Raw genomic sequence first — 25,756 nt, 5'->3', positions numbered from 1 at the left:
ACGAGGGGCGCAACCAGGGGGAGGGGACAAATATGCGGGAATGTCAAGCATCCAGGATGCTTGACATTCCCATGTCAATGTCAAGGGCAAGGGGATGAAAGTCAGATCTGGTAGGTGGGGGGGTGAGGAGAGTGCCTCATATTACTCACGTTGGCCATCCCTTGAAACTGAGCGCTCTGCATACCCAGGACTTTCTTCTGTATAATCTAGCCTATCTGTATACATTAGCCTGTCTTTTGTACACATCAGCCTCTCTGTATAAACTAGCCAGTCCTCTGTACACACTAGTGTATACAGATAGGCTAGATTATACAGAAGAATGTCCTGGGTATGCAGAGATGGAGGCAAGGGTATACAGAGAGAGAGGCTAGAGTATGCATACTTGCTAGTGTATACAGACGGAGTAGTGTATACAGAAGACTGGCTAGTTTATGCAGAGAGTGTAATGTGTACAAAAGACAGGCTAGTGTATAAAAATAGGCTAGATTATAGAGAAGGACGTCCTGGGTATGCAGAGATGGAGGCAAGGGTATACAGAGAGAGAGGCTGGGTTACACAGCCAGGATAGTGTATGCAGACTTGCTAGTGTATACAGACGGACTAGTGTATACAGAGAGGCTTGGGTATACAGAGAGCTAATGTATAAAGAGAGGCTCGTGTATACAGAAGACCGGCTAGTTTATACAGAGAGGTTGTGTACAAAAGACAGGCTAGTGTATACAGATAGGCTAGATTATACAGAAGAATGTCCTGAGTATGCAGAGATGGAGGCTAGGGTATACAGAGAGAGAGGCTGGGTTACACAGACTTGCTAGTGCATACAGATGGACTAGTGTATACGGAGAGGCTTGGGTATACAGAGAGCTAATGTATAAAGAGAAGCTATTGTATACAAAAGACAACCAAGGGTATACAGAGAGGCTATTGTATACAGAAGAACGGCTAGTTTATACAGAGAGGCAAATGTGTACAAAAGACAGGCTAGTGTATACAGATAGGCTAGATTATACAGAAAAACTTCCTGGGTATGCAGAGATGTAGGCTAAGGTATACAGAGAGAGAGGCTGGGTTACACAGACTTGCTAGTGTATACAGACGGACTAGTGTATACGGAAGCCCGGCTAGTTTATACAGAGAGGCTAACGTGTACAAAAAACAGGCTATTGTATACAGATAGGCTAGATTATACAGAAGAACGTCCTGGGTATGCACAGATGGAGGCTAGGGTATACAGAGAGAGAGGCTGTGTTACACAGTGAGGCAGGAGTATGCAGACTTGCTAATGTATACAGACGGACTAGTGTATACAGAGAGGCTTGGTATACAGAGAGCTAATGTATAAAGAGAAGCTAGTGTATACAAAAGACAACCAAGGGTGTACAGAGAGGCTCCTGTATACAGAAGACCGGCTAGTTTATACAGAGAGGCTAATGTGTACAAAAGACAGGCTAGTGTATACAGATGGGCTAGATTATACAGAAGAACGTCCTGGGTATGCAGAGATGGAGGCTAGGGTATACAGAGAGAGAGGCTTGGTTACACAGACTTGCTAGTGTATACAGATGGACTTGTGTATACAGAGGATCGGCTAGTTTATACAGAGAGGCTAATGTGTACAAAAGACAGGCTAGTGTATATAGATAGGCTAGATTATACAGAAGGACGTCCTGGGTATGCAGAGATGGAGGCTAGAGTATACAAAGAGAGAGGCTGGGATACACAGAGAGGCTAGTGTATGCAGAGTTGCTAGTGAATACAGACGGACTAGTGTATACAGAGAGGCTTGGTATACAGAGAGCTAATGTATAAAGAGAGGCTAGTGTATACAAAAGACAACCAAGGGTATACAGAGAGGCTCGTGTATACAGTAGACCGGCTAGTTTATACAGAGAGGCTAATTTGTACAAAAGACAGGCTAGTGTATACAGATAGGCTAGATTATACAGAGGAAGGTCCTGGGTATGCAGAGATGGAGGCTAGGGTATACAGAGAGAGAGACTGTGTTACACAGAGAGGCTAGAGTATGGGAATACTAGGTGCTGTAGGCTTCTTTTTATGTTGTTGGCGTTGACTTGTTTTTTTTTGTTTGTTTACCAAGGTGACCATCTTGGTGTTTGTCAAGAGGGTTGAGAGTGCCTGAAGAGCTCGCCTATGGCCACATAACCCTTAAAGCACCAGATCTCGTCTGATCTCAGAGACTAAATAGGGTCGGGCCTTGTTAATACCTGGATGGGAGACCACCTAGGAATACTAGGTGCTGTAGACTTCTTCTTATGTTGTTGGCGTTGACTTTTTTTTTTTGTTTGTTTCCCAAGGTGACCATCTTGGCGTTAGTCAAGAGGGTTGAGAGTGCCTGAAGAACTCTCCTACGGCCACATCACCCTGAAAGAGCCCAATGTCATCTGATCTCAGAGGCTAAGCAGGGTTGGGACCAGTTTAGTACCTGGATGGGAGACCGCCTGGGATTTCAAGATGCCGTAGGCTTCTTTTTATGTTGTTGGCGTTGACCTATTTTTTACCGCTTGTTCCCAAGGTGACCATCTTGGCGTTTGTCAAGAGAGTTGAGAGTGCCTGAAGATATTGGCTACAGCCACATCACCCTGAATCTGTTCCATCTTGTCTAATCTTGGAGGCTAAGCAGGGTCTGGCCTGGATAATGCCTGGATGGGAGACCGCCTGGGAATACCAGGCGTCGTAGCCTTCTTTTTTTTTTTCAAATATAATTTTTTCTCCAAACAGGGGAAGGCAGTCCCCCGAGTACATAATGCAACAGAGAAATACAGAGGAAAGAGCAGCTGAACAATACTTAGTACAGGTATATTCACAACTGTCAGTCTGCCTTCCATCAATCATAATGATTCGAGGCACGGATAAAGTACTGTTCCAAGATCCAGGGTCACACAAACCCCAGGTCCCTCCGCATAATCCATCCAGAGGGGGGTGTGGGGTCGTCATTCCCAATTTTCAACTTTTTTCAAAAGAGAGAGGGGGTGGAGGGGGTGAGAGATAGGGGAAGAAGGCAGAAAAGAGAAGGGGTGAAAGATAAGGAAAGGAGAAGAGGGGACGAGACACGAGGGCAGCCACTGCCCAAGGGGCCAGTCAAGGAAAGCTCAGAGCACTAAGGTGATAGCAGGCGACATCCTTCCAGCGAGAATATAAAGATGTCCCAGGTTTGTTTAAAAAATTCTTGTTTACCTTTTGATGTGAGGATCAAGTCCTCCATTTTTTTAATGTCCTATATTTTCCTAAGCCAGTGAGTAATGAAAAGGGGGGAACATTTTTTCCAATAGAGAGGGATGCAGGATTTCGCCGCATTTATCACAAGCCGTAAAGTAGATTTTGTGTACTTCTTAATAAGAATCTGTGAATGGTGCAAGAGAAAGAATGCAGCCTCTTCCGGGATGGAGAAGTCTGTGAAATTTTATGTTATGCATCGGATCTCTGTCCAGAAGTCCACCAAGCTGGGGCAGGACCAAAAAATGCATATGTTCGAGGAAGAGGGGAAACATTTATGCAGCTTTGATGGTGTCAAATACCACCTGGTGAGAAGTTAAAAATTTGTCTCCTGTATCTTCGTGCACAGTGAGGTTTTCAGAGCCAAAGTGATAATGCGTTGTCTCTGTGCTGGGGAAAACGAGCAATTAAGGTCTAAGTGTGAGTGATCTGTTTGATAGAGAATGTGGGCCAAAGGGCCTTCGCTCCTACATAGAGTTTCGAACTCCGTCTGAGGGCGGGCGAAACTTTGAGGATTGGGAATGGAATGGAGAAAATTATGTCGTTGCGCCACTCTCCAAAAAGGCAGTTGGAAAAGCCCTGTCAGATCTGTTAGGGTTGAGAAAGAAGGCCATTTTCCATCAATGACGAATTTAGACGCATGGTCTAGGTTGGAATTTCTAAGTGGGTCCCCGGTTCTAAGTTTGGATGGCCACGTATAGGGAATAGGGGGGAAGTCAAAGACGTGAGTGTGTTTTGGGTAGCGATCAGGTGACTGATTTTCAACGAAGCCCCTATGGTGGGATGTGACATCAATTCTGTGGGTAAATCCTTATAGCACCACATGGTGCTTCTTAGCGGAATTCGGGAGTGAGATTGTTCTAGTTGCACCCAGAGCTTAGAAAGTTTGTTTTGATTCCAGTCGCAAGTCAGGGAGAACCAACCCTCCCTGTTGTTTAGACAATGTCAACTGTGACCGCTTAAGTCTGAGATTTTTGTGGGCCCAGTTAAATTGAGTGAGCAGGGATTGAGCTTGCTTAAAAAATGGGACTGGAATCTGGATTGGGAGAGCTTGGAAAAGATAGGTAAATTTAAGGAGTATGTTCATTTTAATAAGATTGCATCTCCTGAACCAGGAATGGAGGCCAGAAAGTCCCCCGTGAAGCAAACTGCGGATCTTTGTGACAAGGGGTGTGGGAAAGTTCAACATAAACGTACGCGCAATGTCCGGTGGAATGTAAGTACCTAAGTTCTTAAGGGCTGTATGGGTCCATTTAAATTGAAAATTGGACTGCAAGTCTAGTAACGTTTGTGGGGGGACTGCAACCCCCATGGCCTCTGATTTCAAGAAGTATCCCATATAGCTGGAATTCCTGAAGGAGATTTGGCAAGGATACTCTGGGATTCGTCAGCAAGAACAGCATGTAATCCGCGTAGGCAGATATCTTGCACTCAATAGTACCCATTTGGAGTCCCGTTATGTCTGAGTTTTGTCGAATTGTGGAGAGAAAGGGTTCCAATGACAGTGCGAATAATAGGGGCGACAGGGGGCAACCCTGTCTGGTCCCATTCCCGATGTTAAGGGGAGATGAGAGCACCCCATTCGCTTTGACTTGAGCTGAAGAGAGCGTGAGTATATCTTACTTATCCATGCCAGCATCCGTTCACTCAGACCTATATGGCGAAGGACCGAGAACATGAATGTGCATTTGACCCGATCAAAAGCCTTCTCGGCATCAGTACTCACGAAAAGACAAAGGGTCCCAGATGACTTTGCTTTATGGACCAGGGTAAGCACCTTAATGGTGTTGTCCCTATCTTCCCTGGTGGGAATAAAACCTAACTGGTCAATGTGTATAAGGGACTGCAAGTGCTGTGCCAATTGCGTGGCGAGGATTTTAGAGAATAGTTTTAGGACCGAATTTAGGAGGGAAATGGGTCTGTAGCTCCCACATAGGCCCGTGTCTTTGCCCTCCTTTGGTATCAACGAGATGTGGGCTCTAAATCCCCATTCGAGCTCAGAGTATTAAATAAATTCACCAAGCGCGGGCCGAGAATAGGGAGGAAGGTCTTATAGTATTGTGCGGTATATCCGTCAGGGCCAGGAGCCTTACCCACCTTCGGAGGTCCCACGGCCGTCTGGACTTCTTCCAGTGTGATCGGGTCCTCCAAGTACTCCCGTGATTCCGATAAGAGGGTTGGTAGACCAGAACCGGTTACATATCTGTCTTTATTGTCCTCTCCGGTCCCTGAATCGGGCAGGTTGTAGAGATCAGAGTAAAATTTTTCAAAGACTTTGGCTATTTGGGTTGGGGTAGAGGCCCTCTGGCCATTTTCATCTATCAACTGTGGTATGTAAGAGGCAGATTTCAACTCCTTTACTGACCTGGCTAAGATTTTTCCGCATTTGTCCCCTGACTCCTACGTCAGTTTACAACAAAACTGGAGTGCCGCTTTCGCTTTATAATGGAGTAGGTCAGTAATCTGGGTACGGAGTGTCCCCAATTCAATCTCTAAGGTCCGTGAGGGGGCATGTTTATGTTTCGCTTCCACAGAAGCAAGTTCACGAAACAGATTAGCAAGCTGTTCCTTCCGTGTTCGTTTGATGCGCGCCCTGTGCCTGATAAGTACCCTGCGGAGTACTGACTTGTGAGCCTCCCAAATTATCCCCGGGTCGCAGTCCTGCGTTTAGTTTTCTTGAAAATAAAGGGCCAATTCCCTGGTCACATCTGCTAAAACTTCCGGTATCTCTAGGAGGCTCTCATTAAGGTGCCAGAATAGAGACCTAGGTGAGGGGTTCCTAGAGAGGGTGAAGGTAAGGGCTACAGGAGCGTGGTCAGACCAAGTAATATGGCCGATGGAGGAAGAGCTCACCAAGTGCAGTTGGTCACGTGGAACCAAGAAGAAGTCTATCCTCAAGTATGATTTGTGAGGAGAAGAGCAAAAAGAGTGGGTTCTTTACCAGGAGTGTTGCAGACGCCAGACATCAACTAATTGGTGATTCAGTAACGACTTAGTAATCTGCTTTATAGAGGAAATGAGGAGCGAGGAGCAAGAGGCAGAAGTGTCAATCGATGGCGACAGGGGACATTAAAGTCCCCACCTAATATCAACTGGCCCTCCCGAAAGTCACATAATCTGTGCAGGGTAGTTCTGAGGAACATGTCCTGGTGATCATTGGGAGCATACACAGTGGCAAATGTAAAAGGGAGCTCTCCAATGTGGCCCCTAAGAAAAAGATATCTGCCCCCAGGGTCCACCAGAGAATCCTGGGGAACCCAGGGGAGCCTGCTAGAGATCAGAATGGAGACTCCCTTGGTCTTAGAGGAGGGGTTAGTAGAGTGGTAGACCTTAGGGAAGGATCTCGACCATAGAAAGGGGAGGCTAGTATTTTTAAAATGTGTTTCTTGTATAAAGGCCACATCAGTACAGGAAGTCTTCAGTTCTCATAGGAGGATCCACCATTTTTCAGGGGAGTTCAGTCCCTTAACGTTTAGAGAGGTGACCTTGACTGAGCCTGCCTTAGCTCCTCGGGGAGGGGGACGACAGAGAAAAGCAAAGAAAGTTGAACCAAGGTAGTTATTGGGTAGGTAATGAATGGCAGGAACAAAGCGGTAGAAAGGAAGGGCAAATGGAAGGAAAGGTAAGGGGAAAAAGAGGCCGGGCACCTCAACCCCAGGGGGAGAGGGAAATTAAGGGTTGTCCACACTCAACAGTACAGGAAGGGTATATTAAAACAGCACAATTATGCTATAGCGCTTACCAGTTGTACACTGGGTTTAAAGCGCCGTCCTACTTGGGTTGGTGGGTAGACAGGTCAGAGAGGGAGCCCCCGGATCCTAGTCCCCCCACTCCCGGCAGTGGTAAATGTCACGTCTGATACCGGTATGAAAATAAAAGACAATCAGTAACATCATAGAACCAAAAAACAATAGTGTAATCAAAACAGTGGTAGAGCATATATCTGTCAGCACCGAGGGGTCTCCTCGGCTCGCCCAAAATGTAGGCATGCATGAGGGAGCCCGTCACAACAGAAAAGGAATCACAGAATGGGATCCACCACCCCCCGTCCCATACCCCAAACGTACATGCAGTCCCCGAACAAATGCATTTCTCCCTTTGGCAGATATTCCTCTCCTTACCCCCACGTCCCGGGGGAAAAGGGGGAGGGAAGGGGGGAAAAACGGGGAGGGAAGGGGCGCAGCAAGGGAAAGGGTACAAACATGTGGAAATGTCAAGTCCTTTAGCGCACTCACAGCAGCAACCACCCGGACCCCATAAATTTCAACTTCTCCCCTCCAGGGTCAACACATCAAGATGAAAGAGGAGCAGCCCTGGTCGGTGCAAGGAAAATCCGGCAGGCAAGGGGCTGGGGCCACCATCTCTCCATCCAACGGGAGACTTCACCCGAGCAGCAGTCCTGGGGCCCGCCAATTAGTGTCTCTCCTGCATCGCCATCGGGGGCTGTGTAGAGCATCCAGAGGGAGGCTGGGATCTCCCAAACAGTAAGGGTTAAATCCTCCAGGGGGGTCCAGAGTAAACTGGAGGGAAGCAGTGTCTCGTACCAATAGGCTCAATAAATAAGTCATCCAGGGTGTCCCCGTAAGCTGCAGAAGGCAATGTCGGTAAAGAGTAGGTGGGGGCCAGAGGGGGGGACGAGGGGTGCAACCAGGGGGAGGGGACACATATGTGGGAATGTCAAGCCATTCCAATACAGTGCACTAGGTATCATTCAGACCCCCCAAAGTGCAACTCCCCCCCCTAAGGTCAAGACCCCAGAAGGGAAGATGAGCCGCCCTGGTCTGTACATGAAAGAACCTGCTGCCAAGGGGTTGGGGCCATCATCCCTTCCTCCAATGGGAGATGCCACCGGCATGACAGCCCCGTGTCCTGTCAAGTGGTACCCCTCCTACAATGTCGTCAGGGTATATGTGGAGCATCCAGGGGGAGGCAGGGACCACCCAAACAGTGAGGGATAAAGACTCCAAGGGGGACCGGTGTCAGACAGGAGGATAGCGGTGTCTTGTACAAGTTGGTTAATTAGACAAGTCATCCAGTGTGTTCCTGTGAGCAGCGGAAGGAAAGGTCGGTAAGGATTATGAATGGGTGGGGGCTCGGGAGTGCATAAAACTGCCACCAGATGACCGAGGCAGAGAGGGCAAGGGGATGAAAGTCAGATCTGCTAGGTGGGGGGAGGGGGTGAGGAGTGTCCCTCATATTACTCATGTTGGCCATCCCTTGAAGCTGAGCGCTCTGCATACACAGGACGTTCTTCTGTATAGCCTATCTGTATACATGAGCCTGTCTTTTGTACACATTAGCCTCTCTGTATAAACTAGCCGGTCCTCTGTACACACTAGTGTATACAGATAGACTAGATTATACAGAAGAACGTCCGGGGTATGCAGAGATGGAGGCTAGGGTATACAGAGAAAGAGGCTAGAGTATGCATACTTGCTAGTGTATACAGACGGACTAGTGTATACAGAAGACCGGCTACTTTATATAGAGATGCTAATGTGTGCAAAAGACAGGCTAGTGTATACAAATAGGCTAGATTATAGAGAAGAACATCTTGGGTATGCAGAGATGGAGGCTAGGGTATACAGAGAGAGAGAGGCTGGGTTACACAGAGAGGCTGGTGTATGCAGACTTGCTAGTGTATACAGACGGACTAGTGTATACAGAGAGGCTTGGGTATACAGAGAGCTAATGTATAAAGAGAAGCTAGTGTATACAAAAGACATCCAAGGGTATACAGAGAGGCTCGTGTATGTAGAAGACCGGCTAGTTTATACAGAGAGGTTAAAGTGTACAAAACACAGGCTAGTGTATATAGATAGGCTAGATTAACTGCCATTTATGAGTTAAACAAAGAGTCTAGTGTACATAAACAACAGGCTAGACTATAAAGAGAGGATAGGGTATACAGAAGAAAGCCTAGTGTATACAGAACACAGGCTAGTACCCTGAGCCTGGGTGAGAGTGGATGAGGAGCATTAGGAGGGCTTGGTCTTCCACATCCAACCAAGTCTTCGGCATGATGTGGCTCAACACGTCCAGCTGCCGAAAATAAGGAAAAGCGTGGGAGGCACACAACACCCACTGTATCAGTGCTAAGTTCCTGTATTACAGAAACAGAACACCAGCAATAAGGGGTAGCTTCAGGTGTATACTGTGCAGGAGGCACACAACACCCACACTCAACAACCACTGCAGATGCCTGTATTGCAGAAATTGAACACCAGTAATAAAGGGTAGCTTCAGGTGTGTACTGTGCAGGAGGCACATAACCCCCACTGTAACAGTGCTAGGTTCCCAAGCAGTTCCCAAGCAGTCCCTGCCTATCGTCCTCTTTCCCTGACCGCCACAACACACCATACAAGGCCGCCGTGCTGGTGGCCTTATATAGTGTGGGGTGTGTACTAAACTCCCCCTGCCTGTGGTCAATTGTGGCTCTCCTCTCAGAGGATGTCACATCTGTTCTTATTATATAGAACTTATTATGCTCCTCATAAACTTTTCCAATTTGGCCGAGTGGCCAGATGCAAGCTGCCCCCAGTGCGGGAACATGGGGGGAGACATGATTCACATGTTTTGTAGATGCCTGAAGGTGATCCGCTACTGGACGGAGGTGACAGGAACCATTGATCGGGTTTTTGGAACCTCCACCAGGATGGAGGCTAAGTATTGTCTCCTGGGATTAGTTGAAGGAGTTGGAAACCCAGGAAGCAGCCAGATGGCATTTCTGAGATGCCTATTTCAGGCAAGGGAACTGATTGCCCGACAATGCTTAGCCTTCAATGTTGGCAATGACTTGTTTTTTTTCACTTGTTTCCCAAGATGACCATGTTGGCATTTGTCAAGATGGTTGAGAGTGCCCAAAGAGATCGCCTACGGCCCCATCACCTTGAAAGTGCCCGATCTTGTCTAATCTCGGAGGCTAAGCATTGTCGGGCCTCATTAGTGTCTTGATTGGGAGATCAACTGGGAATACTGGATGCCGTAGGCTTCTTTTTATGTTGTGGGCTTTGACCTGTTTTTTTTAGCTTGTTTCCCAAGGTGACCATCTTGGCCTTTGTCAAGAAGCTTCAGAGTGCCCAAAGAGAGTGCCTACGGCCAAAACACCCTGAAAGAGCCCAATCTCATCTGATCTCGGAGGCTAAGCAGCGATTGGCCTGGTTAGTACCTGGATGGGAGACAGCCTGGGAATACCAGGTGCCGTAGGCTTCTAATTATGTTGTCGGCATTTACCTGTTTTTTTTTCCCTTGTTTCCCAAAGAAATTGCCAAAGAAATTGCCTACGGGCACAACACCCTGAAAGCGCCCTGGTCTCAGAGGCTAAGCAGGGTTGGTCCTGGTTTTTACCTGGATGGGAGACCGCCTGGGTTTTCCAGATGCCGCAGGCTTCTTTTTATGTTGTTGGTGTTGACCTGTTTTTTTCGCTTGTTTCCCAAAGTGATCATCTTGTCAAGAGGGTTGAGAGTGCCTAAAGAGATCGTTTACATCACCCTGAAAGCACCCTATCTCTTCTGATCTCGGAGGCTAAGAAGGTTTGGGCCTAGTTAGTACTTGAATGGGAGACGGCCTTGGAATACCAGGTGCCGTATTCTTCTTTTTATGTTGTTGGCGTTGACCTGTTTTTTTTCGCTTGTTTCCCAGGGTGACTATCTTGGCATTTTTCAAGAGGGATGAGAGTGCCCAAAGAGATTGCCTATGGGCACATAACCCTGAAGGCGCCCGATCTCCTCTGATCTCAGAGGCTAAACAGGGTCGGGCCTTGCTAGTACCTGGATTGGAGACCACCCGGGAATACTAGGTGCTGTACACTTCTTATTATGTTGTTGGCGTTGACTTGTTTCTTTTGTTTGTTTCCCAAAGTGACCATCTTGGCGTTAGTCAAGAGGGTTGAGAGTGCCTGAAGAAATCTCCTACGGCCACATCACCCTGAAAGAGCCCAATCTCATTTGATTTCAGAGGCTAAGCAGGGCTGGGACCTGGTTAGTACCTGGATGGGAGACCACCTGGGATTTCACGATGCCATAGTTTTTTTTTTAAGTTGTTGGCATTGGCTTTTTTGCTTGTATCCCAAGGTGACCATCTTGGAGTTTGTCAAGAGGGTTGAAAGTGCCTGAAGAGATTGCCTCAGGGCACATCACCCTGAAAACACCCGATCTCGTTTGATGTTGGAGGCTAAGAAGAGTCGGGCCTTGTTAGTACCTGGATGGGAGACCGCCTGGGAATACCAGGTGTCATAGGCTTCTTTTTATGTTGTTGACATTGACCTGTTTTTTTTTGCTTGTATCTCAAGGTGACTATCTTTGCATTTGTCAAGAGGGTTGAAAGTGCCCAAAGAGGGGGGGCGTGGCTTAGCGGCTGATGTAGGAGGACGTGCATGCCTTGAGCTCCGCCGGCCATCCGTGCTTACATCCTTACAGTCTGCTCTGAAATGCTGTTTTCGGGGCCCTTACCTCCTGCCACGCTAGGAGAAGCATCCCGGACCACCGCGGTATATCTTGGGACCCATGCTGTGATGTCCAGACGCCATACCGGAGGGAAGGGGCTGACGGACCCCCCAGGCCAAGATGGCGCCAGCGCGCGGCGTGCAGCCAGAGACCAGTACAAGCAAGCGGCACAAAAGCTCCTCTATGGTGGTAAATCATTCAAGGATGCCCTGGCTGGCCAGCCCTCTCCTCAAGCTACCCCTGGAGGTTCTCCTGAGGCAGATGACACAGTCCCCTTGGAGGATGCAGATGGATTGTCCGCAGCATGGCACACAGTGAGTACACCCAGGGACAGTGCTAGGCCTGAGGCACAGGCCATCCCCTCTCCAGTACTGGAAAGTGAGCCTACACTAAGGGACATATTTGCCGCTGTCACCTCCTGTAATCACTCTATTGCAGCCCTCTCAGAGGACATTAAAGGGGTTAAGGCTGAAATAACTTTTGTCCGCCATGACATGCAAAAGCTCAGGGAGAGAACAGCTGCCTTGGAAGGCAGACTGAGTACAGTAGAGGATGATCTGGCCCCCATGCAAAGGGATCTGAAATATAATTGCCATCTTACTGAACAGCACGCTATGCGACTTGATGAGATGGAAAATCGCATGAGAAGCAATAATATTCACGCTTTGGGGATTCCTGGAACGTGTTGAGGGTAAAAACCCGGTTGACTTTATTGAAAATTGGTTGATTGCCACCTTTGGCAAAGAATCCTTGTCACCGCTTTTTGCTGTAGAACGCGCCCACCGGGTGCCATCTCGCCCCCTACCCCCGGGCAATCGCCCCAGGCCCTTCTTGTTTAAACTCCTCAACTATAGAGACAGGGATACCATTCTCTCTAAAGCGCGGGGGTTGTCAGACAAGATGGAGATTGAGAATTCCAGGATTTCGCTATTGCCGGACTTTTCAGCAGAGCTCCAGAAAAAGCGTGCAACATTTCTTGAAGTTAAGAGACGCCTTCGGGACCTTAACGTTCAATATGGTATGCTATATCCGGCCAGGCTCAGGGTTACGGCCCTGGGCTCCACGCACTTTTTTGACCGCCCTGCAGCGGCAGCACAGTGGCTTGACCAGGAGCACAACGCACTCAAAGCCGCCAAGCTTCAAAGATCTCCTCCACGATAACGGCACTTTCAGACAGGATGACTGGACTTCCACTTTTGCAGGTCCGGCGGAAGGCAGAGGTTTTTGGTTCCATTGCAACCCCATTAGAGCTACAGGATGCCTGCACATGTGAAACCCTGTTTGTCATCTAGAAGAGTCTTCTATGGGCGTTTCCATGGCCTTCCCCCAGCCCCCGAGTTTTGTATGGGGACTATTAGACTGCTATCTTTCCCGTGTGGGAGCCCCGCGGGCTTTAATACAGAAGATGCCACGGTTTTTTGCTGTTTAACTGTTTTTCTTTTCTTTTTCCTTTTGCTTAATTTTCTTTCTCTCAGGATCGCAACGGACAAGGACTATTTCCCGGCCTGTCTGCACCCGTCTGGGCGCCTCTTCCTAGCTGCTACAGCTCATGCCGGACTTTTTTCTCCCCATTTTTGGGGCATCTCAGGTGATGCGACTTCCCAGTCGCTTGTTGCTGATATATATGTGTTAACTGCATTTTTCCTCCCTGGTTGTTTACGAATGTTAATATGGTCACTCTTATCTACATTTATATTTTGTATTCCTGATGGCTAAGGTTAGATTTCTTTCTTGGAATGTCGGGGGGCTGGGCAGTCCGGTGAAGAGGCTGGCGGTGTTGCGGCACCTTAAGGATATGAAGGCTGGTATTGTGTGTCTGCAGGAGACACATTTTGCTCCTGCTGGTACTCATAGCCTTGGGTCTAAACTGTATACCCAGCAATTCCATTCTACATACTCTGCTTATGCAAGGGGAGTGAGTATCCTAATTAGACAACATACCAATTTCTCTTGCTCCCAACAGGTTATTGACCCGGGGGGGAGGTACATCTTCTTGTTGTGTAAGATTGCTACTGTACATTGCATTATCGCTAACGTTTATATCCCGCCGCCGTACTCGGCGGAGGTTCTTAGGCGCCTAGCTGGGTTCATGGCACAGTTCCCTGGCATACCCCTGCTGGTGATGGGTGATTTTAATAACTATGTTAACGGCCTGTGGGATAAGATTCCAACTCCTCCTGTGGTCCCCTCCCGCCCTAATGGCAATACTACCTTTGCAGCTCTATTAGCTGAACTTGGGCTGGTAGATGTCTGGCGGAGAGCCCACCCCCACACCCGTTTGTACTCCTGTTGCTCTCCGGCGTTTGGGAGCTTGTCCAGAATAGACTTGGGACTGGGGAACTCCGCCCTTCTTCCCCTAATTAGTGACTCTGGATATGGGGTTAGACATGTATCCGACCACTCCTCTTTGTGGATTGAGATGTCCCTATCTACTGACCTCGCACCTAGGAGTTGGAAGCTTAACCCCTTTTGGCTTGCACTTTTCCCGCAGCCTGACCCCATAGCAAGTGCCCTTAAACTTTTCCTGCAGGACAATTTAGGCTCGGCCTCTATAGACGTAGTCTGGGATGCAGCTAAGGCCTTCCTTAGGGGGCAATTTATCACTGCTATAAATAGTATAAAACGGAATACTAAAGCTTGGGAAATGGAGGTCGGTAGAGCACTTAGAGAGTCAGAGCAGGCCTATGTTGACAACCCTTCGGAGGACACAGAGGTCTTGGTTGGGGGCGCAATCTATGTCTAGACAGGTGACTTTACAACTGGCAGAAAATAAACGATTTTTCCTACAACAAACGCACTTTGAGGAGGGGGAATCGACAGGCCATATGCTGGCTCTGCTGGCGAGGGCTCAGGGTTCCGCTCCTATGGTTCACTCACTGTGCGATTCACAGGGGGTGACCCACTCGGACACCCCTGGGATCTTACAGATATTTCGGTCCTTTTATGCAGACTTGTACTCCTCCAAGGTGCAGCCCGGTGACGGGGAGATTGTGGACTTTTTGAATGGTTGTGATATTCCATGCCTGTCTGCGTCGGATGGGGGGCTGTTGAACGCCCCCATAACGGAGGATGAATTGGCTTCTGCACTGGAACACTCCCATAATAACAAAGCTCCGGGGGCAGATGGCCTCCTATCCGAGGTATACAAGCGTTATGCCGGTGTTCTTTTGCCCACCCTTTTGAAAGTGTTCAACAACGCCCTAGAGACAGGGGTCCTGCCCGCTTCTATGAACGAAGCAATCATAATTGTACTTCTAAAACCGGGTAAGGTAGCGACATCACCGGACGCATATTGGCCCATCTCCTTGCTCACGACAGACGTTAAACTATTGGCTCGGGTCTTGGCGACGAGATTGTCCCTGGTAATACACAAACTGATCCATAGGGATCAATCAGGATTTATTCCCTCGCGTTCAACTGCCCTAAATATTCGCCGTTTATTCCTAAACCTACAGGTCCCTGTGGATAACCCTGGTAATCAGGCCGTCCTCTCGCTGGACGCGGCTAAGGCCTTCGATAGTGTTGAGTGGCCTTATCTGTGGAAAGTGATGGAGCGGATGGGGCTGGGCAGTACATTTATTAGCTGGGTCCAACTATTATATGCCAAGCCGACGGCTAGGATTAGAGCTAATGCGGAGCTTTCCGACCCATTCGTGCTGTATAGAGGCACGAGACAGGGGTGCCCTTTGTCGCCCCTGCTCTTTGCCATGGCGCTTGAACCACTAGCAGCCAGAATGAGATCGGCTCCGGACATTGTTGGATTCTGCAGGCCCACTGGAACGGATGTGGTATCACTATACGCGGATGACACGCTTATATACCTGGGGGACACACAGGGTTCCCTCACAGCCACTATGAACTTGATTACCCTATTTGGTACATTATCCGGTTTTAAGATTAACTGGGACAAGTCTGTAATACTGCCCTTGTCCCCTCTAACGGCACCTCTACCCCCTTGTGCAAACATGATCCAGACGGTTGCGTCCTTTAAATACCTGGGGGTACAGATATCCCCCGAGGTGACGGACTATGCCAATCTGAATCTTCTGCCATTGTTACTAAAGTTCAGGGATAAGTGTAAGATCTGGTGCAAACTGCCGCTATCGGTAGTGGGAAGGGTGAACCTCATTAAAATGGTATGGGCTCCGCAGTTGCTCTACGTTTGTCATATCTCCCCGACCTGGATCCCGAAACGTTGGTTCGATAAAATTGACTCTCAGTTTAGGGAATTAATATGGTGTAGAAAGACGGCCAGGCTTAGTTTACTTACCCTGCAATATAATAAGGACGAAGGGGGGTTGGCACTACCACATGCTAGGCTGTATTTTTTGGCTTCGCAGCTCCAGCACCTGGGTGGGTGGGGGTCAGATGATCCCCTGGACCCGATACGTAGGATACTGGATGACACTGTCGCCCCGGACATAGCATTGTCCAGGTTGGAAGCAGGCTTCCCTCATATGGACAGGAGTTCCCCGACTATTATACTGCTGAATACCCTATGGTCCCCGGTTAAACAACTATTACGAATACGTGGCTTCCTTGCCCTCAACCCTATTTGGCGGAATGCTAATTATGGTGAGCTTTTTAAGCTCAAGGGATTTGGTAACTGGAGTAGGAGCGGCCTCCGGTACCTCTCGCAGCTGTATAGTGGACGGGTACTGAAGTCCTTCATAAAAATACAGGCTGAGTTTGACATCCCACGTAGGGATTTTTTTAAATACTTACAGTTACCTCACGCGCTACAGACACAGGCATGAAGTGTGCAGCTTTCCCTAACGGACCATCCTGTGGTACAAGGGATATTCATGCAGACTGAACGTAAAGGTATGATTTCTAGGGGGTATGCTATGCTTCTTGACGCAGTGCAGGACCCGGCACGTCTTCAATGACGGCAGAAGTGGGAGGCGGACCTGGGGCCCTTGGACGCGGAGACCTGGAACCTTTGTTTGTCCTCCGCTCCGTTGGTGTTGGTATCGGCCTCCCATAGGCTCTCCCATCTATACTTACTACATAGGACTTATAGGACACCAGTTAAACTGCACAGTTGGGGTGTTAGGGGGTCTCCCCTTTGCCCTAAATGTATGCGGGACCATGGGGATCTCATGCATATGTTCTGGAGGTGCCCGAAACTCAAACGGTATTGGGATGGAATCCTTGACACTATATCTTCTGTGTTCTCTGTTGATATTCCGCGGTGTCCGTTGGTCTGCCTGTTGGGAGCCCTGGATGAAGAATCGTTGACGCCCTCGGTTCATACGGCCATTATTAGGTTTCTATACGTAGCCAGGAAATTAATAGCGCGATTGTGGATAACACACAGGGTTCCCACCAGGCAGCAATGGACGGAACAGGTGAACCAGATGCTGATCAGGGAAAAGATAACATACCAACACAGAAAGGCACCGCACAAATTTAATGCCATGTGGGGGGGATGGCTCGAGGTTCCGGGACTAGCCCCCCACCAACTTATACAGGACAGACTTTTACAGGGTTGACTGAAGGTCCAAGGACCTGTGCATGGAGGTACATAAATACTCGTGATCCCGGTAAGGGGCTAATTCTATGTCTCTCCCTCACCCGGTATTTGTAGGGGGTGTAGGGAGACACCAGTAGGACTGGGTGGAGGGATGCGGGCCGCAGTGCATAATCATGGTACTTATGTGGTTGTCTCCTGGTGCGGTGTGGTCTCTGAGAGAATGTTACTTTTGTTTTTACTCTTGGTTCCTTTTTCTTACTTTTTTTTTTTAGTTTCATTGACATTTTCCATGTCTCAGCAGTCTACAAACCGAGCCTATTTGTACTTTGTGTTTCCTGTATACCTTTTGATGTAAAAACCAATGCTGCTGTACGACTGTACTTTACTCCTATGTTTGGTTTGTACCATATGTGTTTTGCAATAAAAACTTATTTGATTTAAAAAAAGAAAGTGCCCAAAGAGATTGCCTATGGGCACATAACCCTGAAAGCGCCCGATCTCCTCTGATCTCAGAGGCTAAACAGGGTTGGGCCTTGCTAGTACCTGGATTGGAGACCACCTGGGAATAATAGGTGCTGTAGGCTTCTTTTTATGTTGTTGGCGTTGACTTGTTTTTTTTTTTTTTGTTTGTTTACCAAGGTGACCATCTTGGTGTTTGTCAAGAGGGTTGAGAGTGCCTGAAGAGCTCGCCTATGTCCATATGACCCTGAAAGCACCAGATCTCGTCTGATCTCAGAGACTAAACAGGGTCGGGCCTTGTAAATACCTGGATGGGAGACCACCTGGGAATACTAGGTGCTGTAGACTTCTTCTTATGTTGTTGGCGTTGACTTGTTTTATTGTTTGTTTCCCAAGGTGACCATCTTGGCGTTTGTCAAGAGGTTTGAGAGTGCCTGAAAAAATCTACTATGGCCGCATCACCCTGAAAGAGCCCAATAGCATTTAAACTCAGAGGCTAAGCAGGGCTGGGACCTGGTTAGTACCTGGATGGGAGACCACCTGGGATTTCACGATGCCATAGTTTTTTTTTTTAAGTTGTTGGCATTGGCTTTTTTGCTTGTATCCCAAGGTGACCATCTTGGAGTTTGTCAAGAGGGTTGAAAGTGCCTGAAGAGATTGCCTCAGGGCACATCACCCTGAAAACACCCTATCTCGTTTGATGTTGGAGGCTAAGAAGAGTCGGGCCTTGTTAATACCTGGATGGGAGACCGCCTGGGAATACCAGGTGTCATAGGCTTCTTTTTATGTTGTTGACATTGACCTGTTTTTTTTGCTTGTATCTCAAGGTGACTATCTTGGCATTTGTCAAGAGGGTTGAAAGTGCCCAAAGAGATTGCCTATGGGCACATAACCCTGAAAGCGCCCGATCTCCTCTGATCTCAGAGGCTAAACAGGGTTGGGCCTTGCTAGTACCTGGATTGGAGACCACCTGGGAATAATAGGTGCTGTAGGCTTCTTTTTATGTTGTTGGCGTTGACTTGTTTTTTTTTTTTGTTTGTTTACCAAGGTGACCATCTTGGTGTTTGTCAAGAGGGTTGAGAGTGCCTGAAGAGCTCGCCTATGGCCATATGACCCTGAAAGCACCAGATCTCGTCTGATCTCAGAGACTAAACAGGGTCGGGCCTTGTAAATACCTGGATGGGAGACCACCTGGGAATACTAGGTGCTGTAGACTTCTTCTTATGTTGTTGGCGTTGACTTGTTTTTTTTTGTTTGTTTCCTAAGGTGACCATCTTCGTGTTTGTCAAGAGGGTTGAGAGTGCCTGAAGAGCTCGCCTATGGCCACATAACCCTGAAAGCACCAGATCTCGTCTGATCTCAGAGACTAAATAGGGTTGGGCCTTGTTTATACCTGGATGGGAGACCACCTGGGAATACTAGGTGCTGTAGACTTCTTCTTATGTTGTTGGCGTTGACTTGTTTTATTGTTTGTTTCCCAAGGTGACCATCTTGGCATTTGTCAAGAGGTTTGAGAGTGCCTGAAAAAATCTACTATGGTCGCATCACCCTGAAAGAGCCCAATCTCATTTGATCTCAGAGGCTAAGCAGGGTTGGGACCGGCTTGACACCTATTTTGGTAACTATTGCACTTCTTTGGAGGCCATTTGTGTGGATGTACCCACATTTTGTGTACACACTCCATTGTAGCCAAGTAACAGTGGCGCCGGACCTTGCATATAAATAATTCTGTTACTGGTTGCATCCCCTTTGGGGCTGCGATTTATAGGGCTGGCGACGCTGTCTGTGTGCCCTCCCATTTACGTCTAGTCTCACTTTAGCCTCTGTAGCGCGGCCTGGGATCTGCAAGATCTGATTACTTTTTAATTGTTTCCTAAGGTGACCATCTTGGCGTTAGTCAAGAGGGTTGAGAGTGCCTGAAGAAATCTCCTACGGCCACATCACCCTGAAAGAGCCCAATGTCATCTGATCTCAGAGGCTAAGCAGGGTTGGGACCAGTTTAGTACCTGGATGGGAGACCGCCTGGGATTGCCAGATGCCGTAGGCTTCTTTTTATGTTGTTGAGTAAAATTTTTCAAAGACTTTGGCGATTTGGGTTGGGGTAGAGGCCCTATAGCCATTCTCATCTATCAACTGTGGTATGTAAGAGGCAGAGTTAAACTCCTTTACCGACCTGGCTAAGATTTTTCCGCATTTGTCCCCTGACTCCTACTTCAGTTTATGACAAAACTGGAGTGCCGCTTTCGCTTTATAATGGAGTAGGTCAGTAACCTGGGTACAGAGTGTCCCCAATTCAATCTCTAAAATCCGTGAGGGGGCATGTTTATGCTTCGCTTCCATAGAGGAAAGTTCACGAAACAGATTAGCAAGCTGTTCCTTCCGTGTTCGTTTGATGCACCCCGTGCCTGATAAGTACCCTGCGGAGTACTGACTTGTGAGCCTCCCAAATTATCCCTGGGTCGCAGTCCTGCGTTTAGTTTTCTTGGAAATAAAGGTCCAATTCCCTGGTCACATCTGCTAAAACTTCCGGTATCTGGAGGAGGCTCTCATTAAGGTGTCAGAATAGAGACCTAGGTGAGGGGTTCCTAGAGAGGGTGTAGGTAAGGGCTACAGGAGCGTGGTCAGACCAAGTAATATGGCCGATGGAGGAAGAGCTCACCAAGTGCAGTTGGTCATGTGGAATCAATAAGAAGTCTATCCTCAAGTATGATTTGTGAGGGGAAGAGCAAAAAAAGTAGTCCCTTTCCCCGGAGTGTTGCAGACGCCAGACATCAACTAATTGGTCATTCAGTAAACATTTAGCAATCCGCTTTCTAGAGGAAATGAGGAGCAAGGAGCAAGAGGCAGAAGTGTCAACCGATGGTGAAAGGGGACATTAAAGTCCCCACCTAATATCAACTGGCCCTCTCGAAAGTCACATAATCTGTGCAGGGTAGTTCTGAGGAACGTGTCTTGGTGATCATTGGGAGCGTACGCAGTGGCAAATGTAAAAAGGAGCTCTCCAATGTGGCCCCTAAGAAAAAGATATCAGCCCCCAGGGTCCACCAGAGAATCCTGGAGATCCCAGGGGAGCCTGCTAGAGATCAGAATGGAGACTCCCTTGGTCTTAGAGGAGGGGTTAGTAGAGTGGTAGGCCTTAGGGAAGGATCTCGACCGTAGAAAGGGGAGGCTAGTATTTTTAAAATGTGTTTCTTGTATAAAGGCCACATCAGTACATGAAGTCTTCAGTTCTCACAGGAGGATCCACCGTTTTTCAGGGGAGTTCAGTTCCTTAACGTTTAGAGAGGTGACCTTGACTGAGTCTGCCATTGCTCCTCAGGGAGGGGGAGGGGGATGTCAGAGAAAAGCAAAGAAAGTTGAACCAAGGTAGGTATTGGGTAGGTAATGGATGGCGGGAACTAAGGGGGAGAAAGGAAGGGCAAATGGAAGGAAAGGTAAGGGGAAAAAGAGGCCGGGCACCTGAACCCCAGGGGGAGAGGGAAATTAAGGGTTGTCCGCACTCAACAGTACAGGAAGGGTATACTAAAACAGCACAATTATGCTATAGCGCTTACCAGATGTACACTGGGTTCAAAGCGCCGCCCTACTTGGGTTGGTGGGTAGACAGGTCGGAGAGGGAGCCCCCGGATCCTAGTCCCCCCAGTCCCGGCAGTGGTAAATGTCACGTCTGATACCGGTATGCAAATAAAAGACAGCACTGAGGGGTCTCCTCGGCTCGCCCTAAAACTAGGCATGCACGAGGGAGCCCATCACAACAGAAAAGGCATCCCCAGGACTTTCTTCTGTATAATCTAGCCTATCTTTATACATTAGCCTGTCTTTTGTACACATTTGCCTCTCTGTATAAACTAGCCGGTCCTCTGTACACACTAGTCCATCTGTATACACTAGTGTATACAGATAAACTAGATTATACAGAAGAACGTCCTGGGTATGCAGAGATGGAGGCTAGGGTATACAGAGAGAGAGGCTAGAATATGCATACTTGCTAGTGTATACAGACGGACTAGTGTATACAGAAGACCGGCTAGTTTATATAGAGAGGCTAATGTGTGCAAAAGACAGGCTAGTGTATACAAATAGGCTAGATTATAGAGAAGAATGCAGGGTATGCAGAGATGGAGGCTAGGGTATACAGAGAGAGAGGCTGGGTTACACAGAGAGGTCGGTGTATGCAGACTTGCTAGTGTATACAGATGGAATAGTGTATACAAAGAGGATTGGGTATACAGATAGCTAATCTATAAAGAGAAGCTAGTGTATACAAAAGACATCTAAGGGTATACAGAGAGGCTTGTGTATGCAGAAGACCGGCTAGTTTATACAGAGATGCTAATGTGTACAAAACACAGGCTAGTGTATATAGATAGGCTAGATTATACAGAAGAACGTCCTGGGTATGCAGAGATGGAGGCTAGGTTATACAGAGAGAGAGGCTGGGTTACACAGACTTGTTAGAGTATACAGACGGACTAGTGTATACAGAAGACCGGCTAGTTTATACAGAGAGTCTAATGTGTACAAAAGACAGGCTAGTGTATACAGATAGGCTAGATTATACAGAAGAATGTCCTGGGTATGCAGAGATGGAGGCAAGGGTATACAGACAGAGAGGCTAGAGTATGCATACTTGCTAGTGTATACAGACGGAGTAGTGTATACAGAAGACTGGCTAGTTTATACAGAGAGTCTAATGTGTACAAAAGACAGGCTAGTGTATACAAATAGGCTAGATTATAGAGCAGGACGTCCTGGGTATGCAGAGATGGAGGCTAGGGTATACAGAGAGAGAGGCTGGGTTACACAGACAGGATAGTGTATGCAGACTTGCTAGTGTATACAGACAGACTAGTGTATACAGAGAGGCTTGGGTATACAGAGAGCTAATGTATAAAGAGAAGCTAGTGTATACAAAAGACAACGAAGGGTATACAGAGAGGCTCGTGTATACAGAAGACCGGCTAGTTTATACAGAGAGGTTGTGTACAAAAGACAAGCTAGTTTATACAGATAGGCTAGATTATACAGAAGAACGTCCTGGGTATGCAGAGATGGAGGCTAGGGTATAAAGAGAGAGAGACTGGGTTACACAGAGAGGCTAGTGTATGCAGACTTGCTAGTGTATACAGACGGATTAGTGTATACAGAGAGGCTTGGGTATACAGAGAGCTAATGTATAAAGAGAAGTTAGTGTATACAAAAGACAACCAAGGAAATACAGAGAGGCTCGTGTATACAGAAGACCGGCTAGTTTATACAGAGAGTCTAATGTGTACAAAAGACAGGCTAGTGTATGCAGATGACTAGATTATACAGAAGAATGTCCTGGGAATGCAGAGATGGAGGATAAGGTATACAGAGAAAGAGGCTTGGTTACACAGACTTGCTAGTGTATACAGTCGGACTAGTGTATACAGAGGACCGGCTAGTTTATACAGAGAGGCTAATGTGTACAATAGACAGGCTAGTGTATACAGATAGGCTAGATTATACAGAAGAACGTCCTGGGTATGCAGAGATGGAGGCAAGGGTATACAGAGAGAGAGGCTAGAGTATGCATACTTGCTAGTGTATACAGACGAACTAGTGTATACAGAAGACCGGCTAGTTTATACAGAGAGTCTAATGTGTACAAAAGACAGGCTAGTGTATGCAGATGACTAGATTATACAGAAGAATGTCCTGGGAATGCAGAGATGGAGGATAAGGTATACAGAGAAAGAGGCTTGGTTACACAGACTTGCTAGTGTATACAGTCAGACTAGTGTATACAGAGGACCGGCTAGTTTATACAGAGAGGCTAATGTGTACAATAGACAGGCTAGTGTATACAGATAGGCTAGATTATACAGAAGAACGTCCTGGGTATGCAGAGATGGAGGCAAGGGTATACAGAGAGAGAGGCTAGAGTATGCATACTTGCTAGTGTATACAGACGAACTAGTGTATACAGAAGACCGGCTAGTTTATACAGAGAGGCTAATGTGTACAAAAGACAGGCTAGTGTATACAGATAGGCTAGATTGTACAGAGGAAAGTCCTGGGTATGCAGAGATTGAGGCTAGGGTATACAGAGAGAGAGACTGTGTTACACAGAGAGGCTAGAGTTTGCAGACTTGCTAGTGTATACAGACGGACTAGTGTATACAGAAGACCGGCTAGTTTATACAGAGAGGCTAATGTGTACAAAAGACAGGCTAGTGTATACACATAGGCTAGATTATGCAGAAGAACGTCCTGGGTAGGCAAAGATGGAGGCTAGGGTATACAGAGAGAGAGGCTGGGTTACACAGAGAGGCAGGAGTATGCAAACTTGCTAGTGTATACAGATGGACTAGTGTATACAGTAGACCGGCTAGTTTATACAGAGATGCTCGTGTATGCAGAAGACCGGCTAGTTTATATAGAGAGGCTAATGTGTACAAAACAGAGGCTAGTGTATATAGATAGGCAAGATTATACAGAAGAACGTCCTGGGTATGCAGAGATGGAGGTGAAGGTATACAGAGAGAGAGGCTGGGTTACACAGACTTGCTAGTGTATACAGATGGACTTGTGTATACAGAGGACCGGCTAGTTTATACAGAGAGGCTAATGTGTACAAAAGACAGGCTAGTGTATACAGATATGCTAGATTATACAGAAGAACATCCTGGGTATGCAGAGATGGAGGCTAGAGTATACAAAGAGAGAGGCTGGGATACACAGAGAGGCTAGTGTATGCAGACTTGCTAGTGTATACAGACGGACTAGTGTATACAGAGAGGCTTGGTATACGGAGAGCTAATGTATAAAGAGAAGCTAGTGTATACAAAAGGCAACCAAGGGTATACAGAGAGGCTCTTGTATACAGAAGACCGGCTAGTTTATACAGAGAGGTTAATGTGTACAAAAGACAGGCTAGTGTATACAGATAGGCTAGATTATACAGAAAAACGTCCTGGGTATGCAGAGATGGAGGCTAGGGTATACAGAGAGAGAGACTGGGTTACACAGACTTGCTAATGTATACAGAAGGACTAGTGTATACAGAAGACCCGCTAGATTATACAGAGAGGTTAACATGTAAAAAAGACAGGCTATTGTATACAGATAGGCTAGATTATACAGAAGAACGTCCTGGGTATGCAGAGATGGAGGCTAGAGTATACAGAGAGAGAGGCTAGAGTATGCATACTTGCTAGTGTATACAGATGGACTAGTGTATACAGAGGACTGGCTAGTTTATACAGAGAGGCTAATGTTTACAAAGGACAGGCTAGTGTATACAAATAGGCTAGATTATACAGAAGAACGTCCTAGGTATGCAGAGATGGAGGCTAGGGTATACAGAGAGAGAGGCTGGGTTACACAGAGAGGCTAGTGTATGCAGACTTGCTAGTGTATACAGACGGACTAGTGTATAAAGAGAGGCTTGGGTATACAGAGAGCTAATGTATAAAGAGAAGCTAGTGTATACAAAAGACAACCAAGGGTATACAGAGAGGCTCGTGTATGCAGAAGACCGGCTAGTTTGTTGGCATTGACTTTTTTTTTTTTCCTTGTTTCCCAAGGGGACCATCTTTGCATTTGTTAAGAGGGTTGAAAGTGCCTGAAGAGATTGCCTATGGGCACATCACCCCGAAAGCACCCGATCTCGTTTGATGTTGGAGGCTAAGAAGAGTCGGGCCATGTTAGTGCCTGGATGGGAGACCCCCTGGGAATACCAGCTGTCGCAGGCTTCTTTTTATGCTTTTGGCATTGACCTGTTTTTTTTTCGCTTGTTTCCCAAGGTGACCATCTTGGTGTTTGTCAAGAGGGTTGAGAGTGCCTGAAGAGATTGCCTATGGCCATATCACTCTGAAAGCACCCAATCTCGTCTTATCTTAAAGGCTAAGAAGAGTCAGGCCTGGTTAGTACCTGGATGGGAGACCACCTGGGAATACCAGTTATTGTAGGCTTCTTTTTATGTTGTTGGCGTTGATTCGTTTTTTTTCTTCGCTTGTTTCCCAAGCTGACCATCTTGGCATTTGTCAAGAGGGTTTAGAGTGCCCAAAGAGATCGCTTACAGCAGCTTCACCCTGAAAGAGCCCTATCTCTTCTCATCTCAGAGGCTAAGAAGGGTTGGGCCTAGTTAGTACCTGGATGGGAGATGGCGTTGAAA

At 47.4% G+C, this 25,756-nt stretch overlaps 8 pseudogenes; all 8 read left to right on the top strand.

Moving 5' to 3' along the window:
* The first annotated feature begins 2,147 nt into the window (after positions 1-2,147).
* On the top strand, positions 2,148-2,266 carry LOC143937155 (5S ribosomal RNA; annotated as a pseudogene).
* An 8,058-nt stretch (positions 2,267-10,324) lies between these two features.
* LOC143936445 (5S ribosomal RNA) lies at positions 10,325-10,443 on the top strand (annotated as a pseudogene).
* Positions 10,444-17,619: 7,176 nt separating this feature from the next.
* Positions 17,620-17,738, top strand: LOC143937116 (5S ribosomal RNA; annotated as a pseudogene).
* A 104-nt stretch (positions 17,739-17,842) lies between these two features.
* LOC143936743 (5S ribosomal RNA) lies at positions 17,843-17,961 on the top strand (annotated as a pseudogene).
* Positions 17,962-18,489: 528 nt separating this feature from the next.
* Positions 18,490-18,608, top strand: LOC143937115 (5S ribosomal RNA; annotated as a pseudogene).
* Positions 18,609-18,710: 102 nt separating this feature from the next.
* LOC143936286 (5S ribosomal RNA) lies at positions 18,711-18,829 on the top strand (annotated as a pseudogene).
* Positions 18,830-18,928: 99 nt separating this feature from the next.
* On the top strand, positions 18,929-19,047 carry LOC143936910 (5S ribosomal RNA; annotated as a pseudogene).
* A 6,387-nt stretch (positions 19,048-25,434) lies between these two features.
* On the top strand, positions 25,435-25,553 carry LOC143937162 (5S ribosomal RNA; annotated as a pseudogene).
* The last annotated feature ends 203 nt before the right edge of the window (positions 25,554-25,756 follow it).

This window comes from Lithobates pipiens, unplaced genomic scaffold (assembly GCF_037356315.1).
Source record: "Lithobates pipiens isolate NorthernLeopardFrog02 unplaced genomic scaffold, aLitPip1_a1.2 Scaffold_28, whole genome shotgun sequence".
Lineage (NCBI taxonomy): Eukaryota > Metazoa > Chordata > Amphibia > Anura > Ranidae > Lithobates > Lithobates pipiens.
This window is presented reverse-complemented; position numbering and strand designations above follow the sequence as displayed.